The sequence below is a fragment of the Humulus lupulus genome, chromosome 6 (genome assembly GCF_963169125.1).
Source record: "Humulus lupulus chromosome 6, drHumLupu1.1, whole genome shotgun sequence".
Lineage (NCBI taxonomy): Eukaryota > Viridiplantae > Streptophyta > Magnoliopsida > Rosales > Cannabaceae > Humulus > Humulus lupulus.
Window position 1 is genome coordinate 207,565,879 of NC_084798.1, and position 16,915 is coordinate 207,582,793.

Below are 16,915 nucleotides of genomic sequence, written 5' to 3' on the forward strand. Positions count from 1 at the left end.
ACATCTCTTCTGTCAAAACAAAGATATTGTTAGTACACAAGTCAGCATTTATGCAAAGACAACAAAGATGAGGAAAAAATCCAAAAACACGTATCGTAAGGGATCCTACTGTAACGCCCTGGATAGCCAAGACCGTTACACTATGTACTTATAAAGGTGCAGGACTTGCTAATCAAGTCATTAATTTGAAAATGTGTCACTAAACATGTAGAAGTTAAGGTTAAAAAAGATTTTGGTCTCAAAAACTCATTTCTTATTTATACTGTAGTAAACATGGGATCCCATATAAAAACAAGGTTAGAACAAGTTTACAAACTCTCAAAAACACATGAACATCCACTAGCCATACTAAGGCAAAACAGACAGTCTTTAGGTTCCATGTCCTTGCTTGATCTCAACCGTGGCGGCCGAGCACCTGGCTATGTACATTCCGCTCGCTGAGCTCTCTGATCAGGGCTGATCTAACTTGCCCTTGCCTTTACCTGCACCAAGTAGCACCCGTGAGCCAAGGCCCAGCAAGAAAACATCATAGATAACTCAAACATTGACAACAGACAAATAGGTCAATAAGCATGTATACCCATCAGATAATCTACAACAGATATTCAGCATATACAAACCAATACAAGATACATTCTATCACATATAATATTCATATCACATAGTATTCAGGGCCGACGACTTAGGCCACACCCTCTGTTTAACCCACTGACTCCGGCCCGCTTAAACCAAGCTCAGTGCATATTAAGCTGTCCTCGGCTACCAGTGGCCGAGCCGCGCCCTGTGCGCTAGTGAGACCCTTGGCACCCTTAGGTCGTTGGTTCACTAAATGGCTTGCATGGCATAATACCATCTTTTCAAGCATCTACAATAGGGAGCCCTTAGTCCCGTCACATATATTCAACCAGGTGCAGTTTTCTTACCTTTAGTTTGTGCGATTATCGAATCACGAGCAACGCCCCTCAAGCACGATTCGGTCCTGAGCCTAAGCTTTTATCACCTAGTCACAACCAAAGTACAGTGTTCCATTAATACTCCAATATAGGTTTCCAGTTACAAAACTAACTCCCGAGACTCCAAATTCCACCAAGCACGGTGGTGAAACCAAACCCGAGCACACTAGACCACTCTCTCGTGCTTAAAACCCTCAAAAATTCATGTGTGCAACCAAGGGCTGCGGCCCCCAAAGCCTAGCCGCAGCCCTTCCCCAAAACAGAACATACTCCCACACTGAACCACACACGCGCCGCGACCCTTGCCTTGGGCGCCGCAGCGCGCCCCCTTGGCCGAGCCTCCTTGGCTTCTTTGCATGCTAGGGCCCGTTATGACTTTTCCCACTATCTGACCCTAGAATCGTCTTGAGTCGTGCTCAGCGAACCTGTCCACATAATAATGTGGTTCTCACATATATCACATATCATATTACCACACAATATAATCAGTTATCGTATAAACATTATTAAACATATAATTACTCATTAAATCTCAGTTCTTACATTAATGCCCTCCTGGAACACTAATCAAGGCCCTTGAGCCTTATTAGCGAATTTGGGTCGTTACACCTACCCCCGAGCTAGGAGAGGAATCTATGGTCACGACCATTGGCCCCGGAGCTTTTGCTGGGGAATCTAAGTCAATGATTACGCGAGCTGGCTCGGGCTCTGGGTCTGAATTTGGCTCAGGATTAGACTCTTCTACATACTACCTAAGACCTCGAGCTACAGTACCCTCCCGGAGTGATGGCCATGACCGAAGGTTGGTCCCATACTCCTCAAATAAGGCCGACCTAAAGGCTAAGGTGTTGTCTACGACTACAGTACCCCTAGGGCGGCTACTTTCGTAATCTAGCACGAGTCGGTCGACACAATGAAGCAGGGTTATGTCAAGATCAGGGTCGCTTCGGTGGCGCTGGACGGGCTGATTGGGATTAAACCTAGCTAGCCGGGGGTCTGCAGTGGCCCTATCTAAGTTCCTAAACAGATATGGATTACCTTGGCCGGAGGGACCTGCAGCTGCTTCGAACCGGATCCTCTCCTCGTCCATCCTTTGGGCGACCTCCAGTGTCCGCTTCCTCCTCACGAGAGGCACCTCGTCCTCCTCGTCCTCGCCCCCCGCGGCCTCCTCCTCGGGGATGGGCATCATCTCGCAAGCTGGGGGAGGCACCCGGGGTCTCCTCAGATTCAAAGTCTGGCCTGGGGAGATCAGCTTGCAGGCCAGCATTGTCTCGTCTGTCACGAGCTGGCGATAGTCCTTTTCACTGGGGGGCAAGCCCGCCAGTGTCACGTACTGGCTCCCGAGGATCACAGACTTTTCTGTCCTCACGAAGATGGCTGTAGGATTATTCTAAGTCAGAAATGGATACAGGGGGGAGCTAACCGATACTTAACTTATGAGCTAAGGATGAAAGTTACTTACGAGGACGGTTGAAGTAGTGCAAGTCGCAGTTGCGAAACCCCTTGGACATAAAGAACTGGTCTTTGAAGTCGTTGGGGTGGTTGGGCAGCTCGATGATCGCAGCCGTATTTGGAAACCGTGTCTAGTAATAGAACCCGTCGCCTCACCCCCGCTGCTCCAGGCTAGCCTTGAGGCAGAAGAAATATAAGATATCTGCTGGAGTGAGGACCTCCCACTCCTGTTTCAAGAACAGATATCTCAACCCCGTCAACAAACGATAGGATTTAGGGGGGAGCTGGAAAGGAGCCAATGTTGTTTATTTATTTAAAATTTATATGATAATCATAAAAATTTGATAAATATTTATATATTTTTTAAATAAAATTAAGCAAATGTGCATTATTTGTTTTAACTCATGACTTATCAACTTATGTTTTGACTTCTCTCTAAGCACTCATTTTATAGACTCAATTAGGCCATTTAATTCAATTAAAAAATCAATAAAATAATAGCCATTTTGAAGCCCTAGGTCGAAATTATCATGGGCTATAGGCCCGTGAAATTTCCCATTTGATTATAAGCCCGTTGGACTTAAAATCAAGGCCTGTATTATTTTATATTGATTTAATTAATTAAATAATTATTTAAATCATTTATCAAATTAATTATTTATAATTTGAACCTTGATTTAAATTTATTTATTAATTTAGATACCAATTTATCTTAATTAATAAATCTGCCATAATTTCTCTTTTCTTCTCAAAATTACACAACTCTGTGAAACTATCAAAAATTGACCTGGTCAACTTTGATAATTCTAATTGATAATTGAATCAATTAATTGAGACTATCTAGATGATTTTATCCAAGGTACAATGGGGACCATGGGCCTATGAAATCAAGCTCCAATAAGTTATCATAAATCTAACAAATAAATTTACTAACTTATTAATTCCTCGTGACTCCACTATAGACTCGGAATTGCACTCTTGAATTCATAGAACGCTCTATAAAAAATATAGATACGCTATTAATTATCCATTGTTACAACCATAATTGTCACTCAATCCTCTATAGACGGTCTACAATGAGATAGGACTAAAATACCGTTTTACCCCTCATTGTATTTTATCCTTAAAACACTTAGTTCCTTATAAATGATATTTCAGTAAACTAATTTAATTACTGAAATGAGATCTCTATCATTTAACACCTTGAACCAAACTAAAAGGAAACCATCGTTTAACTTCTTCATCAGAAGCTATAGATGTTCATATCTATGATTAACACTCCCACTCAATTATAGTACCTGTTGACGCCGTTTTTCGTCAACAGTGAATAAAGAGCACGAAAACAATAAATGGTTATGGCCAGAAAAATACAATAAGACAAACATGATTTTTTACGTGGTTCAGCAGTTAACTCTGCCTTGTCCACGAGTCTTTGTTATTAGAACTTAAGATGATTTCTGTAAATTCTTCAAGAATGAATTCTCCAGAGTTTCTCTCAAGATCACAAAATTTCCCCTCCTTTACAATGGTGCATGACTTCTCTATTTATAGAGGAGATTTTAGAATACTATCCCACACATTTCGGGAAGTTATTCTGTATATGTAAATAATTTTAATGGCATTAAAAGCCTGTAACTCCTATATACAAGGAAACGTCCCCTGAAGATCAGGGGGCGTATAACTGAATAATAAATACCCCTTTATTATAGGGGATTTACAACAATGAATGTAGACCGCGTCTCTCCAAAATGACTCACTAAGATATTCAAAGTTATCAATCTACATCGTCAGTGCCGTGCCCACCCAGGTCTTTTAATGACTTTCGAGCTGTAACATTTTCCCCGAGATCATGTACTTTGCTAATGTTCTGGAAAGAACATAACACTATAATGTGTAAGTAGATCATATCGTAGATTGGCAAGTCAGTGTAAATCCGGTGCACTGACTAATCTTAGGACTAACTTATTTTGAACATATAATCATATTTATATTCCACTGTGATTACGTCATTATAAATAAGATTAGCCATATGCTCGGGATTTAATAGAAGTTTATATTAAACAAATAATCATGAAAATAAAACATGTGAGCAAAGTGATTGACCAAGTCAAAAAAATGATTTCTATTCTTTTATTGATAATAAAATGAGATTACAAAAAATTTGAGTTTTAATTAGGGCATAAAACCCCAACAAACTCCCACTTGCACTAATTGAAACTAATGTCTTAATTCTACTAATCCCATCTCCTTGATATGCTTATCAAATGTAGCTTCTGGTAGTGTCTTTGTAAATGGATCCGCAAGAATGTCTTCAGTTGCAATCTTCATAACCTTCACATCTCCCCTGGCCACATATTCTCAAATAATGTGATACTTCGTTTCTATATGCTTACTCCTCTTGTGACTTCGAGGTTCTTTCGAGTTGGCTATCACTCCTGTATTGTCACAAAACAACACAAGCGGTTTATCCATTTCTGGAATAACACCAAGATCTGAATAGAACTTCTTTAGCCAGACTATTTCCTTAGTTGCTTCTGACGCAGCTATGTACTCAGCCTCCATGGTGGAATCTGAGATTGCAGACTGCTTTACGCTTCTCCAAATCACAGCTCCACGCCCAAGAGTAAACACCATTCCGAAAGTAGACTTTCTGTCATCGACATCAGTCTGAAAATCTGAATCGGTGTAGCCCACAGGGTTCAGAACACCACCCTTGTAGACTAACCTATAATCCCTAGTCCGTCTCAAATACTTCAGGATATGCTTAACTGCTATCCAATGTTCCGGTCCTGGGTTTGACTGATACCTGCTCACTACTCCCACTACATAGCAGATATCTATTCTAGTACACAACATGGCATACATCAGACTTCCAACTGCAGATGCATAAGGAACTTTTCTCATTGCATCTTCCTCTTCAGGAGTCTGGGGAGACTGCTTCTTTGAAAGATGAATTCCATGGCAGGACGGTAGACGCCATTTCTTGGAATTTTTCATTGAGAAACGCTCAAGAACTTTATCAATGTAAGCTGCTTGAGATAGAGCTAAAAGTTTGTTCCTTCTATCCCTGATGATCTGGATACCTAGAACATAACTTGCTTCACCCAAATCCTTCATCTGAAATTGAGTGCTCAGCCAATTCTTCACATCTGATAATTTCTTAACATTGTTTCCAATGAGTAAGATATCATCTACATAAAGAACTAGGAATACCACTATTTGATTTGCCTTCAGTTGGTAAACACAGGGCTCATCAATATCTTGTTCAAAGCCATAGGTTTTGATTATTTCATCAAACCTAAGATTCCAGGAACGAGAAGCTTGCTTAAGTCCATAGATGGACCTATTCAACTTGCAAACTTTTCCTTCTTGTCCAAATATCTAAATCCTTCTGGCTGATCCATATAAATGACTTCGTCAAGCTTTCCATTAAGAAAAGCTGTCTTGACGTCCATTTGCCAGATCTCATAGTCGAGAGCGACTGCTATGGATAGGAGGATGCGAAGGGATTTGAGCATGGCTACCGGACTAAAAGTTTCCTCATAGTCCACGCCTTCTCTTTGGGTATAACCCTTTGCCACTAATCGAGCTTTATAAGTCTCAATATTTCCATCAACGCCTCGTTTCTTCTTGTAGATCCACTTTCACCCAATGGCCCTAAAGTCACTAGGCGCTTCCACAAGATCCCAGACAGAATTTGAGTACATGGACTTCATTTCTTGTTTCATGGCTTCGAGCCATAGTTCCTTTTCAGGGCTAGCCATTGCCTGTTTGAAAGACAATGGATCATCATCACTAGTGTCACCAACAACCATATTGGTTTCACCATCCAAACCATAGTGAACTGGGTTCCTAGAAACCCTCCCACTATGACGAGGTTCCGTGACTGTTTGCTTAGGAACAGTGGTACTTTCTTCATTTAAACCAACTTGCGTCGGTTGGCCGTGAAGAGTGGGAATTTCATCATCAACTCGCGTTGATGACGATGGAACATTGGTTGGAGTCAATTCTTTAACCATCTCCTCTAAAACTACTTTGCTGCGAGGTTTAAAGTTCTGGACATAGTCATTTTTCAGAAAAGTAGCATTTGTAGAAGTAAACACTTTCTTTTCTGAATGACTATAGAAAAGTCCACCCTGATTACCTTTAGGATAGCCAACAAACATGCAAACTTCAGTTCGCGGTTCTAGCTTTCCCTCCTTTTTCCTCAAGTCATGAGCGGGACACCCCCAGATTCTATAATGGCGTAAACTAGGTTCACTACCATTCCAGCGTTCTAAAGGTTTGGGGATTGATTTTGATGGCACGACATTGAGAATGTCATTTGTAGTTTCAATTGCATGTCCCCAGAACGAAGTTAGTAGAGTTGAGTAACTAAGCATGCATCTAACCATTTCCAATAAAGTTCTGTTTCGGCGTTCCGCTACACCATTTTGTTGCGGAGTACCTGGGGCAGTAAGTTGTGATAAAATCCCAAGTTCAGTTAAATGATCTCGGAACTGCATATCCAAATATTCTCCACCCCTATCAGATCGCAAGATCTTTAACGTTTTACCTAATTGGTTCTGAGCTATTGCTAGGAATTCCTGAAACTTTGAAAATGTTTCTGATTTCCTATGCATTAGGTAAAGACATGAGTATCTAGAGTAATCGTCAATGAAAGTGACGAAATACTCAAAACCACCCCTGGCTTGTACACTTAAAGGTCCACAAACATCTGAATGCACAAGACCAAGTGGTTCTTTGGCCCTATCACCCTTTGTAGAGAATGGACGCTTGGTCAGTTTGCCTTCTAGACAAGATTCACAGACAGGTAATTCACCTAAGGTGAGTTCCCTCAAAGGTCCATCCTTTGTAAGTCTTTGAATCCTATCATAGCCAATGTGACCTAGTCTCAAGTGCCATAAAAACGTCATATTATTGTTATTGATCTTTTGACGTTTATTGGTCCTAGGTTTAGCTACTTTGAATAAATCATTATTAAGAGCAAGGAGTTCGTTAGGTCGCAGAATATAAAACCCATTTTCCAAACATGCAATACACAATTGTGATCCATTGAAAGAAATAGATATATTAAAACTTGTGAAAGTCATAAAAAATCGTTCTAATTGCAACATGGAAACTGAAATTAAATTTCTACTAAAATCCAGAATAAAAAATACATCTTTTAAAATTAAAAATTTATTTCCGAACTTCAGACAAGCTCTTCCTCTAGCTTGGACTGCAATGAACGCTCCGTTCCCAACTCTAAGCTTTAAGCCGCCTTCGCTCACTTCCTCCCACGATTCAAGAAACTGTAAAGAGTTACAAACATGGTTAGTAGATCCAAAATCAATAATCCAAACAGAGTTATCATTCTCTAAAACACATGTTTCTAAGATAAATGAACTATAATCATTACCTTTGTTTTTATCTGCTAGAAACTTGGGGCAATCTTGTTTCCAATGCCCCTTCTCTTTGCAGTAAAAACATTTACCTTTACCTTTCTTGTTTTTCCCCTTAGGCGTCAGTGCACTTGGTTGTGCACTTGCCTTTGCAGGCTTGGGGTTGTTGTTTTGCCCACCTTTCCTCTTGTTTCCAGCTTTTGAAGACGAAGCTTGGTTAGCTTCAGCCTTAGCTCGATCAGCAACAGTAGTAGTAGTTGTCTTCTTTTCTCCTCCCTTACTAGGTCCACCCATGATAGACTCAAAAGTCTGAAGCTCATTCATGAGCTACGTTAGACCATAGTTGGGTTTATTCAACACATGGTTGGTGGTGAATGGAAGGAAAGCTGGAGAAAGACTGTTGAGGATTAAGCCAACTTGAGTTTCCTCATCTATTATGGCTCCGTACAGTTCAGCTTCCTGAAAGTAGTTTGTCATCTTGATCAGGTGATCATGAACATGTTGAGAAGGTGCCATTAGAGCATTGGCATATTTCTTTGTGGCCTCAAAACGAGTCTGTGCTGACTTGGCACCAAACATGTCTTGGAGCTGATCCATGATTTCGTAGGCTGTCTCGACATTCTCCATCTTTGTCTTGAGAGTGTCGACCATACTAGTCAACATGTAGTACCGCACCTTGTTGTTAGCCACCTGCCAATGCTCATACTTGTCCCTCAAAGACTTGGTAGCTCCTTCAGCTGGAACTTCCGGGGATTCCTCAGTCATGACGAACTTGGAGTTGTCACCTATCAACACAATGTTGATGTTTTCCTTCAGTTTAAGGAAGTTTTCTCCAGTGAGTTTCTCCATCGAAAGTTGAGAAAGGATGGGAGTAGACACAACCATATCTCAAAACTACAAATTACCTATAAAATAGAAACCAATCACATTTGCTCAATAAAACTTCTATTCACACAAATTTCAAGAAATAGCACAACATATACAAAAAATATGTAAGATATGAGAAAAAATACCAAAAACAATCATATCTCTATTTCTTTAGGTTTTTAACTAATCTATGATATCCTTGTCCCGGTTGGCGAGAGTAAAAAATACCACTAGTTAAATAGAGTTGTAAACTCATTTAATAATGGACACCACTATTAACAACCTACTATTCGATCAAAATAAGAAAACAAAATCTCTTATTTTATGAGCTAGACCCACGGTTTCAATAATCATAGATTTAGTCCTAGTAGTCACCGTAGGGGTGAGTCTAGTAGAATTTGACCTATAATTATCTATCTTTCGAAATCTAACCTTGTCAAAATAACTAATGAACACCTTCCGTAGGGGGACGAATCAAAGCGCCTCGAGGCCCCATTAAGCTATTGACTATGTTAAACCAATGGTGGAGATCGAATAAAATTCTTCAAATAAGCTCATTATAAAATTAAACTGAGTATTTTTATTATTTATTTTTAGAAAATTAATGACTATGGTTTTCCAAAAAAAAATTAAACAGATTAAATTTTTTAAAACCAACGTCTTATAATTTCTTATTAATTCTAAAGTGTCACATTGAAACAAATTCAATTAATTTAGAATTAATTTGTTGCTAATCAATATTTAGGTTTAACTAATATAATGAACCTATACAATTAAGTCCAACTCAGGTAAATGAGCCTTAACAATTGGGCTTGTATGGAGGAGGGCTGGGTCCAGTATGTCGTTCCCACTTCAAAGGCCCCATATCTTCCATACAAGGTCCAAAAGACAGGAATTTAAACATTCGTTTTATTAATTATTATTAATTGATTAGGCCTACCATAGTCATGCAAAGCAAATGGGCCTTCACAAGTGGAATCACCCACAAGAGAGGAATTTAAACTTTACATTTTCTAATGGGCCCAAATAAAACCTATCATTTTATGAATATTTTATTTGGCAAAAATACCATATATCTAGCAAACATATGGGCCACTATATGTATCTAAGCCCAATTGCAAAAATACCACATATAGTGCAAACAGACATGTTATAATTGGATGGGCCTAATCATGTTACTATATGAGCAATTCTATGAATTTATGCAAAAATACCACAATTTATTTCATTTGCAAAAATACCACAATTAATTATCAAGAATTTATCAAAAAAATTCAAATTAATTAAATTTTTACAAAAAATAAGTCAATTTAAATGAAATTTATCAACAATTAACAATAGTTAATTTAAATTTCATTTATCAACAATCAACTTGGTTTTAGGTTAATTTGAAAAAAATATTAATTTAATTTAAATAGGATTTATCAACAATTAACCAAAATTAATTTAAATCCCATTAAAAAAATATATTTTATTAATTGGCTGAAAAAATTATATTTTTCAAAATTTAACCAATTTTAAATTTTAAAATCAATCTCTTAATTATTTTCCAAATTATCTTGTGTTGTTATAACTATTAGCTAATATTTTAACCATTAAAAAAAATAAAATATAAATAGTTACAACAACCCTAAAATATCTCAAAATAGTTAAAGAAATTCAAATATCCATAAAAATATCTAACTAACAATATTCAAAATTCAAATAATTTAAATATTAAAAACTATAGAATAAAAAGATATTTATATTTTCAAATAAAGATTTAATAAAAATATCAAGAATTTAAATGAAAATATCTTAAATATCTGATATCATAATTCTAATATTTTAATATATTAAAAGATTTAAAATTATGTTGTTAGTCTATTTTTAAATTTGAATTTGAATATTTATAGAAAAAAATCTAATTATTTAAATCTCAACTAACAAAAATATCTTATTTAAAAAAAAACAATTTTAAATGATAAAACAAAAAAGATATTTTTTTGTTTTGGTTATAAATAATTTATTTCCACAAAATTTTTTTTTAATTCAAAAAAAAAAAAAATGGATGAACAATACCTGAAACGGGTACTGTTCACCCTTGGTTGGGCTGCTGGTGGCGCGCGCGGGGGCTGGAGTGCGCGTGCGCGCTGGTGTGCGGTGCGCGCGAGCGCATGGGAGGTAGTGCAACTTTTTTTTTAAAATTTTTTTGAGCAATTTTCCAAACCAAAACCATTTTCTAATTAATTTTTAACATGTTTTACACAAAATAAAGCATATATAAAAATTAATAGCATAGAAAACACAACAAAATAACCTAAAAATTGCTAAAATTCACATAAAATCAATATGTTCATAAAAACATGAAAAAACCATCCAATTATTCAAACATATCAATTAATCCAATTTTAAACATGTTCATGCATGAAAATAAAGATTTCCAAAGACTCTGAGGCTAGTTGTTGGATTAGCTTATACATGATCTTTATTTATTTTCATGTATATCAATATTAAACAAATTAATACGAGATAGCCTAAAACATGTTTCTAAAATTGAATTCAAGAGAAACAAATAATAGAATACTTAAAGTATACGCAGCGGAATTAAAGAGTCATTCATTCAGTTTCTCTAACTCTTGTATCCTCTCTGTCACAGAGTATCATCAAGAAACTGAACCGTTCTTCTATTTTCTTTACAATCTTCCAATGTATCCATAGAACCACCTAGACTAGTGTGGGAAATTCTCAACACATGAGATAGATATAGAGAGAAGAAGAGAAAATAACAAAGTGGCTTAGAAAATGACTTGTGTTTAGAGAGAATCTAAAACTATCAGAAAATCTGACTTGTGACACTACTACAAAATACCCTTTACGGGACACTTTTTTAGGATACACACATAAATGCAAGTCCTTAAAAATATTAATGGAGATTTTAGGACACTCATTGAGAGTCCTGAAAAAACACAATTTAGGACTCGCAATGAGTGTCCTAAAAAAATATGCGAGTCCTAAAATAATCTGGACAAAAAAATGAGTGTTTTACTTAACAATTTTAAGGACTTGCTTTGGGAGTCCTTAATACTCTTTAAGGACTCGCTTTGCGAGTCCTAAAAACACCTGGGCTGAAAAATTAAGAATGGTGACTTTTAAAGACTCATTTTGCGAGTCCTAAAAGACTTTTAAAGACTTGTTTTGTGAGTCCTAATAATTTGTAATAAGTTAACAATAAGTTATTTAAATAATTTTCCCAATTTATTAATATTATATAATATTAGCTATTAATAAAATATCTATTATATAATATAATTAATTAAATATTTTTTTAACTGAAGAATCTATTGACCAATACAAAAATATATAATATATTTATTAAACTAATAAAAACTACTTATTAATTTTTTTAAATAGTTTTAAAGACAATTTTTATTTTTAAAATTAAAAACCCTAAAACATTAACATACTCCCACTCTCTCTCAGCCGCTTCTTCTCTCTTCTCTCTTAGCTGAGATCTCTCTTCTCTCTCAGCCTCAGCCTCAACGAACTCCCTCAGCCGCACTCTCTCTCACCGATCGACAAAGGCTCGGTGCTGCAAGGGGCTGGACGACGCACTACAACAAATTTGATATACAATGACTCCCTACAATGTCTTACATCATTGGTGTAAGACATTAAAACTTATCAGGGGTTTTAAATGTCTAATGGTGTAAGACATTGAAAGTTTTTATTAATGACTACAATTGGAAGACATTAAAAATGGTGGAAGACGTTGGAAATAGGTTGAGAAGTGGCCAGGGGGACATCTAATGTCTCCCACTGGGAGACGTGAGACATGTGGCACGTCTCCCACTGGGAGACATTGAATGTATAGAGGGGTACATCCAACGTCTCCCACTGGGAGACGTGGGACACGTGGCACGTCTCCCAATGGGAGACGTTGGATGTACCCCTCTATACATTCAATGTCTCCCAGTGGGAGACGTGCCACGTGTCCCACGTCTCCCAATGGGAGACGTTGGATGTCCCCCTGGCCATTTAATGAATTTTGGGTCTTCTTCTTCCTCATAACACCAAACAGAGAGAGCACACCAAACAGAGAGCACGAAAGGGGCTGCGATTTTAGGGTTTTCAAGGTTAGTTTTTTTAAATTTTTATGAATTTTAGTTAATTATTTTGATAAAAAAATCATAGGTTTAGCATTAGGATGAGTAATATACATGATTTTGTGTTAGTTTTACATTTTTATGCATTTTTTTCTATACATTGTTAGATTTATTTGTTTTTTCATGGAGGTTTTTTATAGATTTAAGATTTCATAGTTTTTTTTTTTAATTTAACCTATCACATTGTATATATTTCATTATAATATATATGTTCATGATTTTTTTTAATTTTTATCATTATTTATTTCGAAATTTAGATATATTTTTGTATGTATATTTAAACTTCTTTTTTTTTTAAATTCTAACTATTTTGTTATATATATATAGTTATTACGTTAAAATAAATTAATTAAATAATTTTAAAAATATAAATATATGAAAAAATTTATGTTTTTGTTGATTATTGAGATTTTAGGTTATGAAATTTTTTATTGATTTTTTGTTTAGGTTATAATTAGTGGCTCATTGTAGTTTTTTTTTATTTGTTTACCAATCAATTACTTATTAGGAATTTAGTGATATTTGTTTAGTAATGTTTAACATATTAATTAATTTAATTTCGTAGGTTGTAATTTTGGTGGTGAGATTTTAGAGAGTACTTTGCATCAAAACTTCTATATCTATCAATCACACATTTGAGGTAATTAAGTTTCTAAAATAATAATAATAAGTTATATATTGCTAGATATTTAGTGATATTTTATTTATTATTTATTAATTTATTTCTATTGGTTTGTGGATTTAATAGCGAATTCGATTACTACTTGAAGTAATTTTGCTAGCTTTTGAATTATTAATTGCAAGAGGTAAATATATATTCTCTTACTTCTACTTTTAATATTATTAAACAAATGTTAGAAGAGTTTGAATATCTTAAATATTCATCCATAGTGAAGTAGGTTCTGAGATTAAAATTGTGTGCTGCGGTGATAACGGAAGGTTGAGAACTTGTGTGTATTAGTGAAGTAGTTTCTGAGAAATTTGACTGTGTGCTGCGGAGCTATAAGGAAGAAACTTATTGTATGTTGTTTGAATTGTTTGTTTTGCTATTCACATGTAGATGGTTATGTCACTATTATAGGGGAAATGCTGCCCGATTTTATCTAGGATAATAAACAATTAATTTTATATAGGCATTCTATAAGGAAGAAACTTATTGTATGTTGTTTGAATTGTTTGTTTTGCTATTCACATGCAGATGGTTAGGTCACTATTATAGGGGAAATGCTGCCCGATATTATTTAGGATAATAAACGATTAGTTGAGAACGAGCATTACTTGATTGAACATGCGAGTCCCGGGCATTACTTGAGAACGGTATTATTAATTAAAATTTACAAATTATTTTTGAAACTATAAATGTAATCAAATAATTAATTAATATATTTTACTTTATATTTCTTGCAGCTAACAAGCACATCATATACAGAGGCACAAATTGATGAGTTGCGACAAGCATGGGCGACATATATGTTGCTGATAATCCAAAGTTACCGACCTCGTTGATAGGTTTTTTTTTAATTTTTTAACTCTTTCTTCATACACAATGCAATATTTGTTCATTTTGAATATTTCTAACAAATATTGTATTTCTTGTATATATCTAACATATATTTTTTTTCTTTCAATTTAAATTAATATTATTTCAATTTAATTAATTTAAATTTAGATTAAAATAATTTCAATTTAAATTAATATTATTTCAATTTAATTAATTATTAAATTAATTTCAATTTAGATTAAAATAATTTCAATTTAAATTAATATTATTTCAATTTAAATTAATATTATTTCAATTTAATTAATTATTAAATCAAATTAAAATAATATTAATTATAAATTTATTTAATTTATTTTTTTTAAATGTGGGAGACTTTCAATGTCTCCCATTGGGAGACGTGGGAAGTGACTCACCTCTCCCAATGGGAGACGTGGGATGTCTCCTAGGGACTTCCCACGTCTCCCATTGGGAGAGGTGAGTCACTTCCCACGTCTCCCAATGGGAGAGGTGGAAAATCAACGTTTGACTTTCTACCTCTCCCAGTGGGAGACGTGGGAAGTGAGGCACGTCTCCCAATGGGAGACGTGAGATATATACCTATAATGACCCTAGCAACAACGTCTCACTAAGTGGGAGACATTGTAGACTTCCAATGTCTCCCAATTAAAGTCATAAAACCTCTATTTTGTTGTAGTGACGTGGAGGCTTGGGGGTTTTGAGGGGCTGGACCGATAGAGGCTCGGGGGTTGCGAGGGGCTGGATCGACAGAGGCTCGGGGGTTGCGAGGGGCTGGACGGCGGGGGCTCTAGGGCTGGAAAACGCAGAGGCTTGGGGGCTCGTTGGGGCTGGACGACGCGGAGGCTTGGTGGCTCCTTGGGGCTGGACGACTCAGAGGCTCGATAGGTATGCGTTCTTCTTTTTCTCTAATCAAAGAAACTAAAAATTTTGTAGTGTATTGGTCTGTAGTGTTGTTCGTATAAACACATGAGCAGAGTGTTTATTCTACACTCTTTCTCACTCTTGTGTATATTTATACATATAAAGAAAAAACTAAGAGTGACTTCCATATGTTTGATAATAGTCTTCAATGAATTCTACTATAAAACATTTAGAGGCAAGGTAGAAAGTAAAATTGTGCTTTGAGCATTTTGCTCCATTTGGATGCTTGATTTCATTTATGGATTTTTATTTTTCCAAGCAGTTTCGTTGTCTAGATTTGAAGCCAGACTGCCTCACATGGTCACTGTAGTCATTTAAACATTTTAATTTATTATCAAGTTAGTTCATTCCTTATTAAAAAATACGTAGTACTTAAAGTCACGTTAATAAAATTCATGAAGAGTTCTATTCTATATATGTATATATATGATTATTATTCATATTTGAGCATGCTTCTCTTCTTGAGTTCACTAATAGATTGCTAGTGAAAAAAGAGAATCATAGAGATGATTGATAAAGCTATTCAGAAAGGAAGTGATGTGAAAGATTCATAGTGCTTTCGAACTTTCATCAACCCCAAACATTGCTACTGACTGTTTTATTGTTTTCTATCTCTGCATTATATGACACAAATTTTTAATTTTGTGTTAAATTCTAGTAACATGATTGTATCATATGCAGGAAAATTGAACAAGTTGCAAACTTGCAATGGACAAACTTATTGAATGATAATTACTTTAACTCGTGGCTTTTGTCATTATAGTCCTTTCGTTATATCAATGTATATGTTTTGTGTATATAAAACGTATGCATATCATTATTGCTTTATTATCATGACTTATATGCAGCCCCTGCGCAAGCTTTTATCTATAGCAACACCAGTCGTTTTGATGATCTTAGCACTTAGTAGAAATATTGTTATATTTAGATTACTTATCTTGTACATATTTAAAGTGTCCATGGATTTTTGAATTTTCAAAGCTCTGCCAAAGATCATTGTCGCTGTTTTGTGCATATTATCGAATTTAGCAAATCAATTTTGTAGCATTAATGAAGTAGCTATCTAATCATTTATTTAATTGTATCTATGTATTACCTAAAATATGTTCTACTTATTTATATTATAGCTAAAAACATGATTAGATAACTGTGATCAACTGATGTGATAACACTTTCAAACAAGAGTCTCATTAAAATTGATATTGTTTTTATGAATTGAAGCAAATGCTTAGATTGAGATATTAGAAACCTATTAAGGTTTGACATGACATAACAGTGTTACTGAGTGTGGTTATGTAAATGTGTTTTTGGTGGATTGAGTTTGTTTCTTCTTATTAGTAATTATAGGTTCCGTTTCGTGAAATAGGTGTAATTGTGGGGAGGATTTTGATTAAGTTATATGTTAAAATTGATCGTATTTACAATGCGAAAAATTGTTTCATAAAATGTCCCTAGCTAAAAGATAAAAAGATAAAAAAAACCAACATCAGTTATTGCAAATAAACAAAGAATTTGATGTGCAATATAATAGTTTTAATATCTTATTCCATCATTAGTTCCAATAACATATGATTAAGAAGTTGTTTAGGGAAATGTTTTTCAAATAAATGAGGTGTTGCTTTCTATTAGACAATTTTTTCCATTAAGGATTTTTGAAACCATTTCAATAAAAAA

The 16,915-nt window shown here is 35.2% G+C and overlaps 1 long non-coding RNA gene across 1 annotated transcript; it reads left to right on the top strand.

The window, feature by feature from the left end:
* The first annotated feature begins 15,131 nt into the window (after nt 1-15,131).
* Nucleotides 15,132-16,109, top strand: LOC133784418 (uncharacterized). Its single transcript, XR_009871336.1, has 2 exons — nt 15,132-15,205; nt 15,923-16,109. It is a non-coding gene; the product is annotated as an uncharacterized LOC133784418 (long non-coding RNA).
* The last annotated feature ends 806 nt before the right edge of the window (nt 16,110-16,915 follow it).